We start from the raw sequence: 17,293 nt of genomic DNA, 5'->3' as shown, positions 1-17,293 counted from the left end.
CAAAAAAGAAAGAACAATAAAGTAGTGGCCAACTCTCTTCACACTTCTTTGTTTCCCAAGTGTAACTGACTCCATTTGCACTCCTGCCCGCCTTGTTTACAGCACGGCACTTCAGCAGGTAAACCACAATCATATTAACGTGCAGTTCCTTCCGTATCACACAGCAGCCTCAGGTGATTTCCTCACGTCTGTGTGACCATGACGTTGACTCACACTCGCCTGGACAGGTTCCTGAAAGCCTCTGGAACTTTAATGAAGTTAGCTTAGAGTTTAGTAATGAATTGGAAATTTGAATAACTGCTCATTTGATGAAAAGCAAATATCCCAAGGCACAAATAATTATTTTAAAATTTTTTTGATTTTATTTGAAAGGCAGACAAACAGAGAGAGATGTTCCATCTATTAGCTCATTCCCCAAATGCCTGCAACACATGGGGCTGGGCCAGGCTGAAGCCAAGAGCCCAAATCTCCATCCAGAGATCCCATGTGACTAGTAAAGAGTAAAGACCCAAGTACTTAACCCATCAGTTACTAAGCAGGAAGCAGATATGGACGCTGAAGAGCCAGGACTATAACCAAACACTCTGCTATGAGATGTGGGTATCTCAAGTGGCAATTTAACTGTTGGATCAAATGCCCATCCCTGGCACTAATGATTAACTTAAATGTACCATATTTCTATTAGTTTACTCAACAGTTTTAAATTAACAAAATAATCCTTTTAAAGTCAAATATCTAGCCATACAAGGAACATTAATGAACAGAAATGAAGTACTGACACATTCTAACATCAATGAATCTTAAAAATACTATATACTAAATAAAAGAAGCCAGTCATTCCATATAGATAAAATATCCAGAGTAGGTTAGAGGCTGCCTGACTGACAGTAATGGGGAAAGGGGCCTCTCTGCACAAAACTCAAAAATAATAATCTGTACATTAAGTTAGGCGCTGTTCAATTGCTTGCCAAGAAGAGCCTACTAGGGGGGCGATGCTGTGGTATGGTATGTTAAATTGCTGCTTGCAATGCTGGCAATCCCACATCAGAGTGCTGGTTCAGATCCCAACTACTTTGCTTCTGATCCAGGTTCCTAATATGCCTGGGAAACCAGTGGAAGATGGCCCAAGCGCTTGGGCCTCTGCCACCAAGTGGAAGACAGCGACGGAATTAAACTGGCTCCTGGCTTTGGCTTGACCCAAAGGTGGCTTTTGCAGTCATTTGAGAAGTAAACCAGCAGATGAATGATCTCTTTTCATTGTTTTGCATTCAAATAATAAAAAAAACCCTTGAATAAAAAAAACCACAAAAAAGGCAAAAGGGGTAAAAAAAAGAGCCTACTAGTTTTACTTGGCCTTATTCCTCAGATGCCCTAGCTTATCCTAGAAAGATTTATTCTAGAATAAGCTTTGTGTGGCAGGATCTATTTCCAGCCACACGTCCTTAATGGACTTCCTTTGCTGAAAAAGGTCATGATACTTCTTACTATGTCTCAGGAGCTTTGATCTATCTCAGAATTCCATCAGAATGAATAAAAGTTACAGAAAAAGAGAAGTGACCTCAAACTACTAAAAATGATTAGCAGGCCCAAGTTTGTACACTGATTTAGAAGACAGGGAAAACCAGTTTAATAAAACAGGAGCCTTTCACCTCCTCTTTGTTAGCAGATGCCTGTCCATCTAGTGTCTGCAGGCAATCAGCTCATATCAGATTTAACCTTGCCCTTACCTGAAATAGTTTGTTGTTGTTTTTGTCGTTGTTATTTTAAATATTTATTTATTTGAAAGGTAGAGTTACAAAGAAAGGGAGGGAAAGAAGGAGAGGAGAGAGGCAGAGGGTGAGGAAGAGATGGAGCGAGAACTTTCATCTGCTGGTTTACTCCCCAGTGGCCACAACAGCTGGGACTGTGTCAGCTGAAGACAGAAGCCAGGACCTCCATCTGGGTTTCCCACATGGGTGGCAGGGGTCCAAGTACTTGGGTCATCTTCCACTGCTTTCTCAGGGACATTAGCAGGGAGCTGGATGGAAAGTGGAGCAGCTGTGATGTGAAATAGCACCCATTTGCAATGCAGCATTGCAGGTGGCAGCTTAACCTGCTGTACCACAGAGCTAGCCCTGATACTAGTCAGGCCAGTGAATGCAATTAAGAAAATAACAGATGTAACAAAAGTTGGGGCAGGCATTTTTCCTAGAGGCTGACATAAACTGAGATGGAAGCACCCCACATCAGAGCATCTGGTTCAAATCTGGGCTCTTCTACCACTTCTGATCCAGCTTCCTGCTAATGCGCACCCTGGAAGGCAGTAGATGATGAATGGCTCAAGTACTTCAATCCCTTCTATCTACATGGAAGACATAAGAGTTCCTGGTTTCTGGCATAGCCCTGCTTATTTGTAGGTATTTGAGAAGTTAACCAGTGCATAGAGGGACCATTCTTTCAAATAAAAATGAAAGTAAAATATTATGTTATACTGGAGAAATCATGGTTTAATCCTCTGCTCAGGATTCTAAGGAAATTTTCTTTCTTCTTTTCTTTTCTCTTTCTTTCTTTTTTTTTTTTTTTTTTTTTTCTGAGAGACAGAGAGCTTTCATCTGCTGGTTCACTCTCCAAACACTTGCAATGGCCAGACCTGGAGCCAGGAACAGGAAAAAAATCCACATCTTACATTTAAGTGGCAAGAACCCAATTACTCGAGCCATCACCATTGCCCCCCAGGGTCTGCACTGGCTGGAAGCTCAAATCAGGAGTTGAAAGACAGGAATTATTTGTCTACAACCATTAATAATTATGCAACTGTCTACAAAGTTGGCTTTACTAAGCAATTAAGCTAAAAATTTAATTAAGAAGGATGCTCAGACAGAAAATCCCATTCAAGAATCAATGCTTGGGACTGGTGCTGTGGCGTAGCAGGTAAAGCTGCCACCTGCAGTGCTGGCATCCCATATGGGCACCAGTTCAAGTCCCGGCTACTCAACTTCTGATCCAGCTCTCTGCTGTGGCCTGGGAAAGTAGAAGATGGCTCAAATCTTTGGGCTCTTGCACCTGCAAGGGAGACCCAGAAGAAGCTCCAGGCTCCTGGCTTCGGATCTGTCCACCTCTGGCCATTGCAGCCATCTGGGGAGTGATGCCTCTCCCTCTCTGTAACGCTGCCTTTCAAATAAATAAATCTTTAAAAAGAAAGGAAAGAATCAGTGTTCAGAAATTTAGGCTTATATCACAAAGAAATCCACAAGCTGATACCTTCTGGGTTTCAAGAACTCCCCTCTAGGTGCTGGCATTGAAGTACAGCAGGTTAAGCCACTGCCTGTAAGGTCAGCATCCCATATGGGTGCCAATTCACGTCCCAAATGCTCCAGTCTGATTGAGCTCCCTGTTAATACAACTGGGAAAGCATCATCAGAAGAGGGCCCAAGTGCTTGGACCTTACCACCCACTTGGGAGACCCAGATGAAGCTCCTGTCTTTGGCCTGGTCCAGTCCTGGCTATTGTGGCCATCTGGGGAATGAAGCAGTGGATGAAGATTTTCTGTCTTGCCTTCTCTCTATATAACTCTGCCTTTTAGTAAATAAATAAATATACAAATCTTTAAAAACAAAGAACTGCCCTCAAGAATCAATGTTTTGGGGCCAGCCCTGTGGCGTAGCAGGTAAAGCTGCTACCTGCAGTGCCGGCATCCCATATGGGCACCAGTTCCAAGTCCCGGCTACTCAACTTCTGATCCAGCTCTCTGCTATGGCCTAGGAAAGCAGTAGAGGATGGCCCAAAGTACTTGGGCCCCTGCACCCATGTGGGGGGACCCGGAGGAAGCTCCTGGCTTCAGATTGGCACCCATTTGGGGAATAAACCAGCAGATGGAAGACCTCTCTCTCTCTCTACCTCACCTTCTCTCTATGTAACTCTTTCAAATACATAAATAAATCTTTTTTTTTTTTAATTATCAACATTTCCCCATTTCTCAAAAAATTAAAAGTCATTCTAAGGCTATTTACCTGTCAAAAACGACAGGAAATCACTTCTTGCACAATTGTAAAACTTTTATTATTCATATTTATTTTTGTATTTATTTGAAAGACAGAGACAAAGACAGAAAGAGATTTCCCATCTGCTGGTTCACTCTCCAAAGCACCAGACCAGATAAGGCTTAGCCTGGCCAAAGCTAGGAGCTAGACTCTCAGCCTGGGTATTCCATTTGGTTGGCAGGGACCCAAGTCCTTCAGCCATCACCTGTTGTCTTGCCATGGTGCACACTGCTGTTAATTACAGCTAATGGGCACCCTGTGAGGCAGCAGATGATGGCTCAGGTGCCTGGGCCCCTGTGTGGAGTTCTGGGTGCCTAGCTTCAGCCGGGTCCAACTCTTGACTGTTGTGGGCATTTGGGGTGTAAACCAGTGAACAGAAGATTTCTCTGTCACTCTATCTTTATCAAGTAGATAAAAAATTAATTAATTAAGAAAAATCCCGTTGAGATATCCACATCCAACACTGGGGTTCGAGTTCCAGCTCTGCTTCCAAGTTTAGCTTCCTGCTTATATGCACCCTAGGAAGCAGTAGTGATGGCCCCAATACCTGAGTTCCTGCCACTCACAGGAGAGATCCAGATGAGTTCCTGGCTCCCAGCTCCGTCCTGGCCCAGCCCTGGTTGTTACAGGCACCAGCATTACAGAAAGCCTATTAGATAGGGCTACTCTAAATTCTTCCATGGCTATTTGACATAAACAGGATTCTAATTCAGTGTTCTGCTTCTATCCATGATACAAAGATCTGTCAAAAAATATATATCTATAATGTCATGTTAAGAGATTTTTCTAGGGGCCAGCATCATGGTGTGGCAGGTTAAGCCCCAGCCTGGGATACTGGCATCCCATATGAGCAGTGGTTCAAGCCCTGGCTTCTCCACTTCTATCTAGCTCCCTGTTAATGTGCCTGGGAAAGTAGTAGAAGACAGTCCGAGTGCTTGGGCTCCTGCCACCAACACAGGAGACCCTGGATGGAGTCCTAGTCTCCCGGCTCAGGCCACTATAGTAATCTGGGGAGTGAACTAGAGGATGAAAGACCTCTACCTCTGCCTTTCAAATAAATTTTAAAAACTTTAAAAAAAGGAAAAATTTTTAAACAAAAGGTTCACCAAAAACATCAAATACGACAACGGGGGCTGGGCTGGGCCAAAGCTGGGAACTCGAAAAAGACCTTCCACATAGGTGGCAGGTACCCACTCACTTGAACCTTCACGGCTGCCTCCAGGGTTCTGTATCAGTGGGGAGCTGGAGTCAAGATCTGGACCTGGACTCAGAACTGAGCCCATGTATTCAGATAGGATGTGGGCATCTAAACTGGTGTCCTAACCACTAGGATAAATGTCCACCCAGGTCTATTTTTTTTTAAAGATTAATTTATTTATTTTGAAATTCAGAGTCACAGAAAGACAGAGAGAGAAGACAGAGATTTTTCATTTGCCGGTTCACTCCCCAAATGACAGCCATGGCTGGGAATGGGCCAGGCCGAAGACAGGAGCCAGAGGCTTCACATGTGTCTCCTAAGTTGGTGCTGTGGTCCCAAGGACTTGGGCCATTCTCCGCTGTTTTCCCAGGTGCACTAGCAGGAAGCTGGATGGAAGTGAGCAGCCAGGGCTTAAACTGGCACTACCAGGGGTGGCTCAACCTGTTAAGCCACAACGCTGGCCCCCACCCAGGTCTTTCAAAGATAAATTCTAGTAAGCATTTCCATCCATCCTTCATACTTCCTCTCCAGTTAGTCACTCTTCACCCATGACTGTAGCATACAAATTATCTCCTTCACCAGACCTTGTGGCCTTAGCTCAATTCTTATCTCCTTTACAGAATCACAAACCACTGGTCTTCTATGGGCCGAAGACACTCTTAGGAATAAGAAGAGTAATTAATTCTTACAGAGGGCTTCAGAGAAGGTGACATGACTTGGATCTGGAGGACAAGTCCCTGGAAAAAGATGAAAAGAGTGGTGGCTCACCAGCAGCTGCTTCTGCTAAGTGTGGCCTGGGCCTTCTGCCCGGGATGAGGCCACAGTCTCAGTCTTTCTGACAAAAGCTCTGAGATGGAGCCTTGTCCTCTTTCACAGGTATTTTGGATGTGTCTAAAAACTCTCTCAGGGCTGTGGCACTGTGGAACAGTGGTTATGCTGCCGCCTGCGGCACTGACATATCATATAGGCGTCAGTTCAAGTCCTGGCTGCTCCACTTCTGATGCAGCTCCCTGCTAATGCATCTGGGAAAGCAGTGGAAGATGGCCCAAATACATGGAAGACCCAGATGAAGCTCTTGGTTCCTGGCTTTGGCATGGTCCAGCCTTGGCTGCTGCAGCCATTTGGATGTGAACTGGCAGATGGAAGATGTTCTCCCTCTAATTCTGCTTTTCAAATAAATAGATCTTAAAAAAGAAAGAATGGTGGCAAGAATATTTTCCAAGGTGAGGAAATGATCAAATAAGTCTAAGAATTTAGAGAGGAACTAGAAAAATGAGGCTGGAAAGATGGGTGATGGTTACATTGAATTCTACTCTAAGGAAGGGAGAGCAACTGAACTGGCATGATTTTATCTGTTATTACAAAAGGGACCTGGGCAGCTACATAAAAGGTGACTGGGAAGTGAACTGGACAAGATAAGAAGACCACAGTGAGGGTATAAGAGTGCCCAGGCAGAGGAAGAAGCATAACAGAACAGAATGGGCACAACCTATGGAGGGTTAGCACCAAGGCTAACTGTTAATCCAGGTAAAAATACCATACCATTCAGGTGCATGAAACGGGGTTGGTGCGTGTGTGATCTAGCCACAGAGACTGTTAGCAACAGGAAAGAAGTGGTTATGAAGAAGCCAGAGATGTTTGTAGAGACTAGTCGCAGAAGATCTGATAAGGTCTAGACTGTAAGATTAGCAAGAAGTACATAGAATGACCAATCAGGTGACTTCCAGCAACAGAATATCCTTTCTTCTAGCTGCAGGGAGGGGTAGTTTGCAGTGGACTGAGGAGATGTGCACACTGAGATAGCGGGATATAAAATGCTCTTTTTAAGTTAGGAAAGGCGAAGTAGGCTAAGGCTCTGCGTGCGGCGCGTTCAAGTCCCGGCTGCTCCACTTCCAATCCAGCTCCCTGCTATTGGCATGAGAAAGTGAAGAAGCTCCTGGCACCTAGCTTTCTGATCAGCCTGCCTCTGCCATTGTGGCCATTCGGGGAGTGAATCAGCAGATAGAGGATCTCTCTCTCTGAATTTCCCTCTCTGTTTTTAACTCTATCTTTCAAATAAATAAATAAATTTTCAAAAAAAGAAAGCTGCAAAAGGGGGGAGAATACATATTACAACATAGATAAACCTTGAAAACCTAATTTAAGTGAAAGGTCACAAAAACCAAAATATTATAATTCCATTTATATGAAATGTTTGGGATAGGCAAATCTAGAGAGGTGGAAAATATATTAGTGACTATATAAGCTGAGGGTGGTGATGAGATTTACATATGACAGCTCTACAGCACAGAGCTTCTTTTTGGGGTGATAAAAGCATTCGAAAACAAATATTCAATGCCTATCTTTTCCTTTACTGGTCACACGACTGTCACTTCATAAAGATCCAATTTTCCAGTACCCATTACAAGTAAGTGGGGTTGTTAAACCCCGGCCAATGGGCTGAATGCTGAAGTTGATGGTGCAGGGGACAGCTTTGTGTCCAGCAGGTTAAACTGCCACCTGCATCCCACGAGTGCAGGTTCAAGTCCCCATTATTCCAATTCTGATCCAGCTCTCTGTTAATGCGCCTGGGAAAACGGCAAAAGGATGGTCTACCTGCTTGGGCCCCTGCCACCCATCTGGGAGACCTGGATGGAGTTCCAGACTCCTGGGTTCAGCCTGGCCCAGTATTGGAGGCTGCAGCCATTTGGGGCAGTGAACCACCAGGTGGAAGATCTCTCTAACTCTGCCTTTCAAATAAACAAATGAATCTTTAAAAGCAGCAGCAGCAACAGCAGCAGAGGCAGCTGATGATGATGGAGAAGAGGGAAGAATTGCCAGAACAGTATTTTGTAGTAAGAGGGATATGCAATTTAGCACCCAAGTGCCAGGGCCAACCCTGGATAGGATTATGGACTCCCAAACGACTGGTCCACAATACAAGAGAAGGTAGGACAGTCAGCCAAATGTAGGTTTTATGAGTAGACAGAGGGGCAAACTTCCAGTTGTTTCCATTGTTTCAAATATGATCAGCTGATAGTGAGACTGGGAAGGGGAATAAGGTTGGATGGAAGTGGTGCTATAATGTCCTAAAAACAGAATAAACTAAGGAATCTTAGAATTCTGGACAGTGCTAAGGGCCACCTTTGAGGTTAGAGGTGCTGAATTAAAAATGAGCGCAGTGCATTATTTCCCCTTCTCTTACCATACTGTTACAGGTTCGGAATTAAGAGTTCAGAATCAAGAGTTAGATTTAATCAGATAAGATAAAAGGGGAAAAAGAGTTGAGAATATATATGGGGGTAACTGTAATGATAAACTGAATGTGAGGGGCACTGAAAAGTTAGTACAACCAATGATTTCAAGACCCATTGGGGCTGAAGAATTTCAGGATATGAGTAGTAAAAGGATTTAGCCAAGAAAAAAAAAAGCATTTTTATTATTGTAGGGAATAACTTCTTTGCAGTGCAACTGGCAACAATGAACAAAATAAAAACCACAAACACCACTGGAAGTAGTAATTACATTTACAAGAATTCATCCTACAAACGCAGTTACACATGGATGCAAATATTAGTATGCCAGAACACTCACTTTACAAATACTTATAATAGTATAATACTTATAGTATACTTACATACTTAAGTAAGTATAAAACAGTATAATTAAAATAGTATGCAATTGTACAATACTTATAAACAAACCACATGCTCCTTTTGAAGAATAAATATCTTATAATACACCCATACAATGGTTAATTATGTAACCAAAAAAATTTTTTAATGATCTGAGACAGGATTATTAATGCAAAGAGTGTAGTGAAGTGCTAAGCATGTCACCCACTGTTAGACCATTGTATAACAGTGGGATGACATGCAGCAGGGCTTGGCAGAGGTACACAGAATTTACTGAAGAACGATGAACACTGGTACACAGACGCACTGAAAGAATACACAAGAACTCTCACTATAATTTTCTCCAGTGTCCATGTATCATCTTGCACTGTCTAAATTTATGAAATGAAACTATTACGTTTTCAATACAGATAACAAAATTGAAAATATAGGGGCCGGCGCTGTGGCACAGTAAGTTAACCCTCTGCCTGCGGCGCTAGCATCCCATATGGGCACCGGTTCTAGTCCCAGTTGCTCCACTTCCAATCCAGTTCTCTGCTATGGCCTGGGAGAGCTGTAGAAGACGGCCCAAGTCCTTGGGCCTCTGCACCTGCATGGGAGAACCGGAAAAAGCCCCTGGTTCCTGGTTTCAGATCGGCACAGTTCCAGCCATTGCAGCCATTTTTGGAGAGTGAACCAACAGAAGGAAGACCCCTCTCTCTGTCTCTCCCTCTCACTGTCTATAACTCCACCTCTCAAATAAAATCTTTAAACACATATATTATCTGTGTTCAAACCAAGGGTGATTCCCACTACTTATAACACTCCCTTCTACCTCCTTGAAGGTCAAGAGTGGCATCCTTCCCAACAAAGGCCTTCCTGGCTACTGCTGCACAAGATTTTTTTCATTCCTGAATTCCTAGAGTATTTGGTCTATTCAGTCCTGTTTCTTAAATGACTATGTTAGCTTGAATTATTTCACTCTCTGTTCTGTTAGAGAAGGCATTAAGGCTCTGGAGCCAGGCACTCCGGTTTCAAAGCTGCTGTATTACTTTGGGCAATTTTCTTAATCCCTCTGTGCCTCTCTACTTCCCCATCTGTCCCAATAGGGAAAAGAATGCTCTCTTCCCTCATATAATGGTAAATATTAAATGAAAGCATTTGGATACAAAATTCGTAGCATCAAAGAACTAATGTTTAAGTGGTGGATACTATCATCTATAAGCTCTAGTATAACAGACCCTATCTTCATTTTTCTATGCCCTGCCTAGCAGATCAAAAATAGCAGTGAACATGAGACCAGTGTTACAGCATAGCAGGGTAAGGGGTTCATGTGGTGGCTGCTTTATTTCCAATTCAGCCTCCTGCTAATGGGCCTGGCAAAGTAATAGAAGGCGGCCCAAGTGCTTGGGCCCCTGCTAACAACATGGGAGACCCAGAAGCAGCTCCTGGGTTCCTGGCTTCAGGTTGGCCCAGACCTACTCACTGTAGCCATTTGGAAAGTGAACCAGCAAATGGAAGATCAATCAATTTCTCTGTCTCTGGCTCTCTCTAGCTCGATCTTTCAAATAAATAAGTAAATCTTAAAAAAAAAAAAAAAACACTGAATAGAAGCCTACATTCAGTGAATTAAGGGCAGCATACTTAGTCTTCCTAAGCCAATGGATAAAATGTGCTGGCATTTAAGAGTTAATTGTCTAAATTTTTGGAAGGAAACTTTCAAAAGCTCAACTTACTAAGAATAGGCACTAGTTTTCAAATTACTTCCTTTAAGTTACTTCCCTTCTTCTCTGAAATGGCCTTTGGTTTCATTATTCAAACAGGAAGTTACTTCTCTCCAAACAAGAACTGCAAGTATGGAACCACCTAAGCATAAAACTCCGCAGTCCCTACATTCATATATGAATATGAAAGAAAAACATGGGGGCCAGCGAGTAAAGCTGCTGCCTGCAGTGCTGGCATCCCTATGGGCACTGGTTTGAGCCCCAGCAGCTCCACTTCCGATCCAGTTCTCTGCTATGGCCTGGGATACCACTGGAAGATGGTCCAACTCCTTGGGCCCCTGCACCCACATGGGGGACCTGGAAGAAGCTCCTGGCTCCTGGCTCTGGATGGGCTCAGCTCGAGCCGTTGCGGCCATTTGGGGAGTGACCCAGTGGATGGAAGATCTCTCTCTCTCTCTGCCTCTGCCTCTAATAAATAAATAAATACATCTTGGAAAAAAAAAAAGAAAAGAAAAAACATGGGAGGAGGGGCAACACTGAATATCTTATCACCATGAAAAAAGACCTTGAGAATAGTGTCTTTGAAATATTCTAGAGAGCAATTTTCTGCCAGAATGAAGGGATTATGAAGGATTGAAAAGAATGTTATTAATGATTAAAGCATTACAGATTGCAAATAATTTTTTCCTATAAATTGGAACAGATTCAAGATTACCTGAGTATAATAGTGTTTTTTGTGTAATTAAGGTTTTCCCAGTTTAACAATCATATTTTTCCTGTAGTATTTCTTTCTTATATTCTAGTAGAAGAGAAGAGTCAGGGCCAGCATTGTGGCATAGCGAGTTAAGCCACTGCCTGTGATGCCAGCCTCCCATATGGGTGCCAGTTCTTGTCCCAGCTGCTCGACTTCTGATCGTCTCCCTGCTAATGCACCTGGGAAAAGCAGCGGAAGACTGTCCAAATGTTTGGGGCCCTGCCACCCACAAGGGAGACCCAGAAGCAGCTCCTGGCTTTGGCCTGGCCAAGCCCAAGCCGTTGAGGCCATTTGGGGAGTGAACCAGCAAATGGAAATTCTCTATCCTCCTCCCCGCTCTGTGTAATTCTTTCAAATAAATAAATTCAGGGGGCCTAGAACTTGCCCATCACTGTCACCGTATCTTACCTTGTAATAATCAGGATTATTTACTGTAGTTCCTGGTGGGAGGTGTAATCATATGCAAACTCTTATCGAATCCACAGATTCTGGAAGGGCTCAGCAGACACATATGCTCGCTTGCTCTCTTTTGTGAAAGGAAGAGAAAGGGAGGGAGGGAGAGGGAGAGGGGGAGAAAGAGACAGACAAAGATCTAGACAACTAGTTCCCTCCTCAAATGTCCACAACAGCCAGAACTGGGCCAGGCCAAAGCCAGGAACCAGGAACTCAATCTAAATCTCCCATGTGGATGGCAGAAACCCAACCACTTGCTGCTCCCCAGGGTGAACATTACCGGGAAGCTAAAACAGAAATGGAACTGGGATTCAAACTCAGGCAAGGTGATGTGAGATGCAGGTGTCCCAAGCTGCATTTTTTTTTTTAAAGATTTATTTATTTATTTGAGAAGCAAAGTTACAGAGAAGTCAGAGGCAAAGAGAAAGACTGATCTTGCGGGGCTGCTGCTGTGGCAAACTTGGTTAATCCTCCGCCTGTGGCACCGGCATCCCGTATGGGCATCACATATGGTCCCGGTTGCTCCTCTTCCAGTCCAGCTCTCTGCTGTTGCCCGGGAGGGCAGTGGAAGATGGCCCAAGTGCTTGGGACCCTGCACCCGCATGAGAGACCAGGAAGAAGCACCTGGCTCCTGGCTTTGGATCAGCACAGCGCCAGCCTTAGCGGCCATTTGGGGAGTGAACCAACGGAAGGAAGACTTTTCTCTATCTATAACTCCGTCAAAAAAAAAAAAAAAAAAAAAAAAAAAAGATTGACCTTGTATTCACTGGTTCACTCCCTAAATGGCCACAATGGCCAGAACTAGGCTGATCCGAAGCCAGGAGCTTCTTTGCGGTCTCCCACACGGGTGCAGGGGCCCAAGCACTTGGGCCATCTTCCATGGCTTTCCTAGGCTGTTAAAGGGAGCTAAATGAGAAGTGGAGCCGCTGGGAACTGGGAGCTATATGGGATGCACTGCAGGCGGAAGCTTAGCCCACTATGTCTCAGCACCGCGCTGCCCTCCTCCCCTAGCTTCATCTTAACCTCTATGCCGAACGAGAACCCCCAGCTGACATGTGCTAAGAGATCTCCAGGTGGTTCTGCTCCACCTCAGTCAATCACCAAAACACAAATATCACACACTTGGATTTCAAAATCGAATCCCACTCTGAACATATGTCTTTTGAGTACACAGCATCTATTCAATAAAATCAGAAATACTCATTACATAGGCAAGTCCCATGTAGATAACCCAAAGTAAAGGGCTCTACTAGAATTTAATTTTAGTTAAAAGTTGCAACAGAGTAAAAAGTCAGTTCAGAGCTACACTACATGAGAGGGAATCTTAGCCATCATGTGCTTTGGCCCTTCTACTACTGTTCCCTATTCTATCAGGTAAAGGTAACAACCTTCAACAGGATTGGTATAGAGATTAAATCAAATACTGCAAAGAAAGAGATTAGAGTGGTAAGTATTCAGTGAACATTTGTCATTATTCAGATCCTTTTTTTAAAAAGTCTTATTTCTTTATTTGAAAGGCAGAGTGACAGAGGACAGGCAGCAAACGAGAATGCTAGGTCATGCTCAAGCCAGGAGCCAGGAACTCCATCCAGGTCTCCCAGAAAGGTGGCAGGGAACCAATTACCTGAGCCATCCTCCACTGCCTTCCAGGAGCATCAGCAGAAAGCTAGACTGGAAGCATAACGTAGCTGGGACTCAAACCAGGCACTCCAATGTGGGATGCGGGCAACCCATGTGGTAGCTTAACCCAGCACACAATGCCTGCCCCTATTTAGGTTTTATTGTGGACAGAGGGCAACACTCTCCTTCAAATTGTCTAGAATTTGAAAGCTTTTTACCACACTGCCTGAACTGAAAAGAATGGTGTTTTCCAAAAACAAAATTTTTAGCAGTCTAGACAATAATTATTTATCCAAATTCTTTTTTTTATTATTTTTTATTTATTTATTTTTTGACAGGCAGAGTGGACAGTGAGAGAGAGAGAGACAGAGAGAAAGGTCTTCTTTTTACCATTGGTTCACCCTCCAATGGCTGCCGCGGCCGGCACAATGCGGCCGGCGCACCGCGCTGATCCGAAGGCAGGAGCCAGGTGCTTCTCCTGGTCTCCCATGGGGTGCAGGGCCCAAGCACTTGGGCCATCCTCCACTGCACTCCCTGGCCACAGCAGAGAGCTGGACTGGAAGAGGAACAACCGGGACAGAATCCGGCGCCCCGACCGGGACTAGAACCTGGTGTGCCGGCGCTGCAAGGCGGAGGATTAGCTTAGTGAGCCGCGGCGCCAGCCTATCCAAATTCTTACCCTGTTCTTTCCTATAAAAAATATTTAGCTAAGTGTTTGGCGCAGTGTTTTAAATCTTCACTTCGGAAGTTTGTATTCCATATTTGAGCTTCTCGGTTGCTCAAGTCCCAACTGCACTTCCAATTCCAGCTTCCTGCTAATGCACAGCCTATGAGCAGCAACTGGTGGCTCAAACACTAGGATCCCTGCTACCCATGTGAGAAGCCCAGATTGAGTTCTGGGCTCCTAGCTTCAGCCTGGCCTAGCCCTGGCCATTGGGACCATGTGATGAGTGAACCAGTGGATGCTTTTCAAATAAAAAAAAAATCATGAGGTGGGGCGGGGTGGGTGGCACTGTGGCATAGCGGATAAAGAGCTGCCTGTGATGCTGGCATCCCATACAGGTGCAGATTCATGTCACAGATGTTCCACCTCTGATCCAGTTCCCAGCTAATATGCCTGAGAAAGCAACGGAAGAAGGCTCCTGACTCTACCTTCCTGTTGTTGTCTCCCGGAGACAGTGGTGATCATTCAAGCAATTGGGTTCTTGTCTCATGTAGGAAACCTGCACTGAGTTATTCGCTCCTGGCTTCAACGCAGCCAAGTCCTGATCATTGCTGGCATTTGAAGAGTGAACCAAGAGATGGAAGCAAATGCTCTCTCAAATAAATAAATAATTTAAAAAGTTAGTTTATCTGGGGTTGGCACTGTGGCATAGTAGGCTAAGCCTCTGCCTGCAGTGCTGACATACCATATGGGTACCGGTTCATGTTCCGACTACTCTCTTCCAATCCAGCTCTCGGCTTATGGCCTGGGAAAGCAGTGGACAATGGTCCAAGTGCCTGGGCTCCTGCACCAGCATGGGATATCCAGAAGGAGCGCCCAGCTCCTGGCTTCAAAGCAGCCAGATGGGCTCAGCTCTGGCTGTTGCAGCCATTTGGAGAGTAAACCAGCAGACAGAAGACCTGTCTGTCTCTAACTTTGCATCTTAAAGAAATAAATAAAAATCTTTTAAAAATTAGTTTATCTTCCACTGCCCACAATTCTTCATCTAAAAGCCTTGGGGTCAGAGTACAGCAGAATTTGGCCTAGCACTTTGTGTGTGTGTGTGTGTGTGTGTGTGTGTGTGTGTGTGACAGGCACAGTGGACAGTGAGAGAGAGAGACAGAGAGAAACGTCTTCCTTTTCCGTTGGTTCACCCTCCAATGGCCGGCGCACCGCACTGATCCGATGGCAGGAGCCAGGTACTTATCCTGGTCTCCCATGGGGTACAGGGCCCAAGCACTTGGGCCATCCTCCACTGCACTCCCTGGCCACAGCAGAGAGCTGGCCTGGAAGAGGGGCAACCGGGAAAGAATCTGGCACCCCGACCAGAACTAGAACCCGGTGTGCCAGCGCCGCAAGGCGGAGGATTAGCCTAGTGAGCCGCGGTGCCAGCGGCCTAGCACTTTTAAGATGCTGCTTAGGATGTCTATATTCTATATGGAGTACCTGGATTCAATGCCTGCCTAAACTCCAGATTCCAGTTTCCTGCTAATACAGACTGTGGGGGGCATCAGGTATGAATTCAGTACTTTGGTCCCTGCAACCCACATTTCTGAGCTCATGGTTTCAGCGTGACCCAGCTGCAGCTGTTGTGGGCATCTGAGAGTGAACCAGTGGAAGGGAGCTTTTCTCATCTGTTAAAAAGCCTAGGGGTTAGGTTTTTTTTTTTTTTTAAAGATTTACTATTTATTTTTACTTGAAAGAGTTAGAGTGAAAGACTGAGAAAGAGAGAGTGCTCTTCCATCCACTGGTTCACTCCCTAGATGGCCACAATGGCCAGGGCTGGACCAGGCCAAAGCCAGGAGCTTCACCTGGTCGCCCACATGGGTGACAGTGGCCAAATACTTGGGCCACGTTCTGCTGCTTTTCCCAGGCCATTAGCAGACAGCTGGAAAGTGAAGTGAAGCAGCCGGGACACAAACAGGCACCCCTATGGGATGCCAGTGGCACAGGCTACCCACCGTACCACAACAGCCTCTCAAATGTTTCTAAACAGAATTTTTTAGACTTTAGAAAGGTAATATGGTGAAAATGTCAAATATTATAAAAACACATCTAGTGAGTTAATAGTTCTTCAGTAAAACAAAGTAATATTCACACTAAGTTGGATAAAGACTTGGAACAAGGATCACAACACAGAGAGTTAATCCGTCACCTGCAACGCTGGCATCCCATATGTTCTGGTTCAAGTCTCAGCTGCCCTACTTCAATCCAACTGCCTAATGCGCCTGAGAAAACAGTGGATGATGGTCTCAGTGCCCGGGCCCCTGCCACCCACCTAGGAGATGCAGATGGAGTTTCAAGCTCCTTGCTTTGACCTGATCCAGCCTCAACTGTCACAGCCATTTGGGGACTGAACCAGAAGATGGAAGATCTCCTTTATCTGTGGTTTTCCCTTCTAACTCTGCCTTTCAAATAAATCTTTAAAACAAACAAACAAACAAACAAAACTAAACAAGTCCGTATCAGTTAAAGTTCACTCCTCAAATGCCCATTTTCCATTCAAATGAGTGTGGGGTTTTCAGTTATGAACATCTTTTAACATTGCCAATGTGTTTAAAACACACATACACAATCATATCCCTCTCTATACTTTTTAAGATTTGCTTATTTCTATGGACAGAATGAGAGAGAAAGGAACAAAGGAGGGGGAGGCAAGAGAGCAAGAGAGCAAGCAAGCAAGCAAGCTTCCATTCAATGGTTCACATCCCAAATGACTGCACGGAAACACCAGTGCCCTCATGTCATGACAACCATGTTGTTAGAGAAGCAGACTGAAGGGTTAACACTGTAGCACAGTGGGGTAAAGAGCTGCTTGCCATGTTGGCATCCCATATCAGAGTGCTGGTTCCAGACCCAGCTGCTCCACTTCCAATGCAGCTTCCTGCTAATGTGTGCCTGGGAAGGCAGCAGATGAAGACCCAAGTGCCTGGTTTCCTGCAGTCCACGTTGAAGACCAGGATAGAGTTCCCGGCTCCTGGCTCCAGCCTCGCTATTGTGGCCATTTGGGGAGTGCACCAGCAGATGGAAGATCGATCTCTCTCTCTAACTCGGCCTTTCAAATAAGTAAATCTTCAAAAAGAGAGACAGAAAAATAGACTGAACCTCAAGTGATATTTCTCATAGTAAATTAAAAGAAAGTAGGTTCTAGACAGGTATGTTGGGGATTGGATGTGCTCCACAGGTAGGTTAAAAGCAGGATGGACAAAAATTTGAACTCCACAATCTA

At 44.7% G+C, this 17,293-nt stretch overlaps 1 protein-coding gene across 3 annotated transcripts in view; it reads right to left on the bottom strand.

Moving 5' to 3' along the window:
* The window catches only part of RHOA (ras homolog family member A), a 57,612-nt gene that overhangs the window by 19,075 nt on the left and 21,244 nt on the right, over positions 1-17,293 (bottom strand). The window contains exon 3 of one of the 3 annotated variants that reach the window (XM_070050832.2): positions 11,697-11,814. The exons of the other annotated variants lie outside the window; for them this stretch is intronic. The gene's annotated coding sequence lies outside the window, so the exon portion shown is untranslated. The remainder of the gene's footprint in view (positions 1-11,696; positions 11,815-17,293) is intronic. 3 annotated transcript variants of the gene reach the window in all.

Source organism: Oryctolagus cuniculus, chromosome 10 (genome assembly GCF_051225735.1).
Source record: "Oryctolagus cuniculus isolate XC-2025 breed Fujian yellow rabbit chromosome 10, ASM5122573v1, whole genome shotgun sequence".
NCBI classification, from domain to species: domain Eukaryota; kingdom Metazoa; phylum Chordata; class Mammalia; order Lagomorpha; family Leporidae; genus Oryctolagus; species Oryctolagus cuniculus.
Note: the sequence above shows the minus strand (reverse complement) of the source record. Positions and strands in the feature narration are given on the sequence as shown.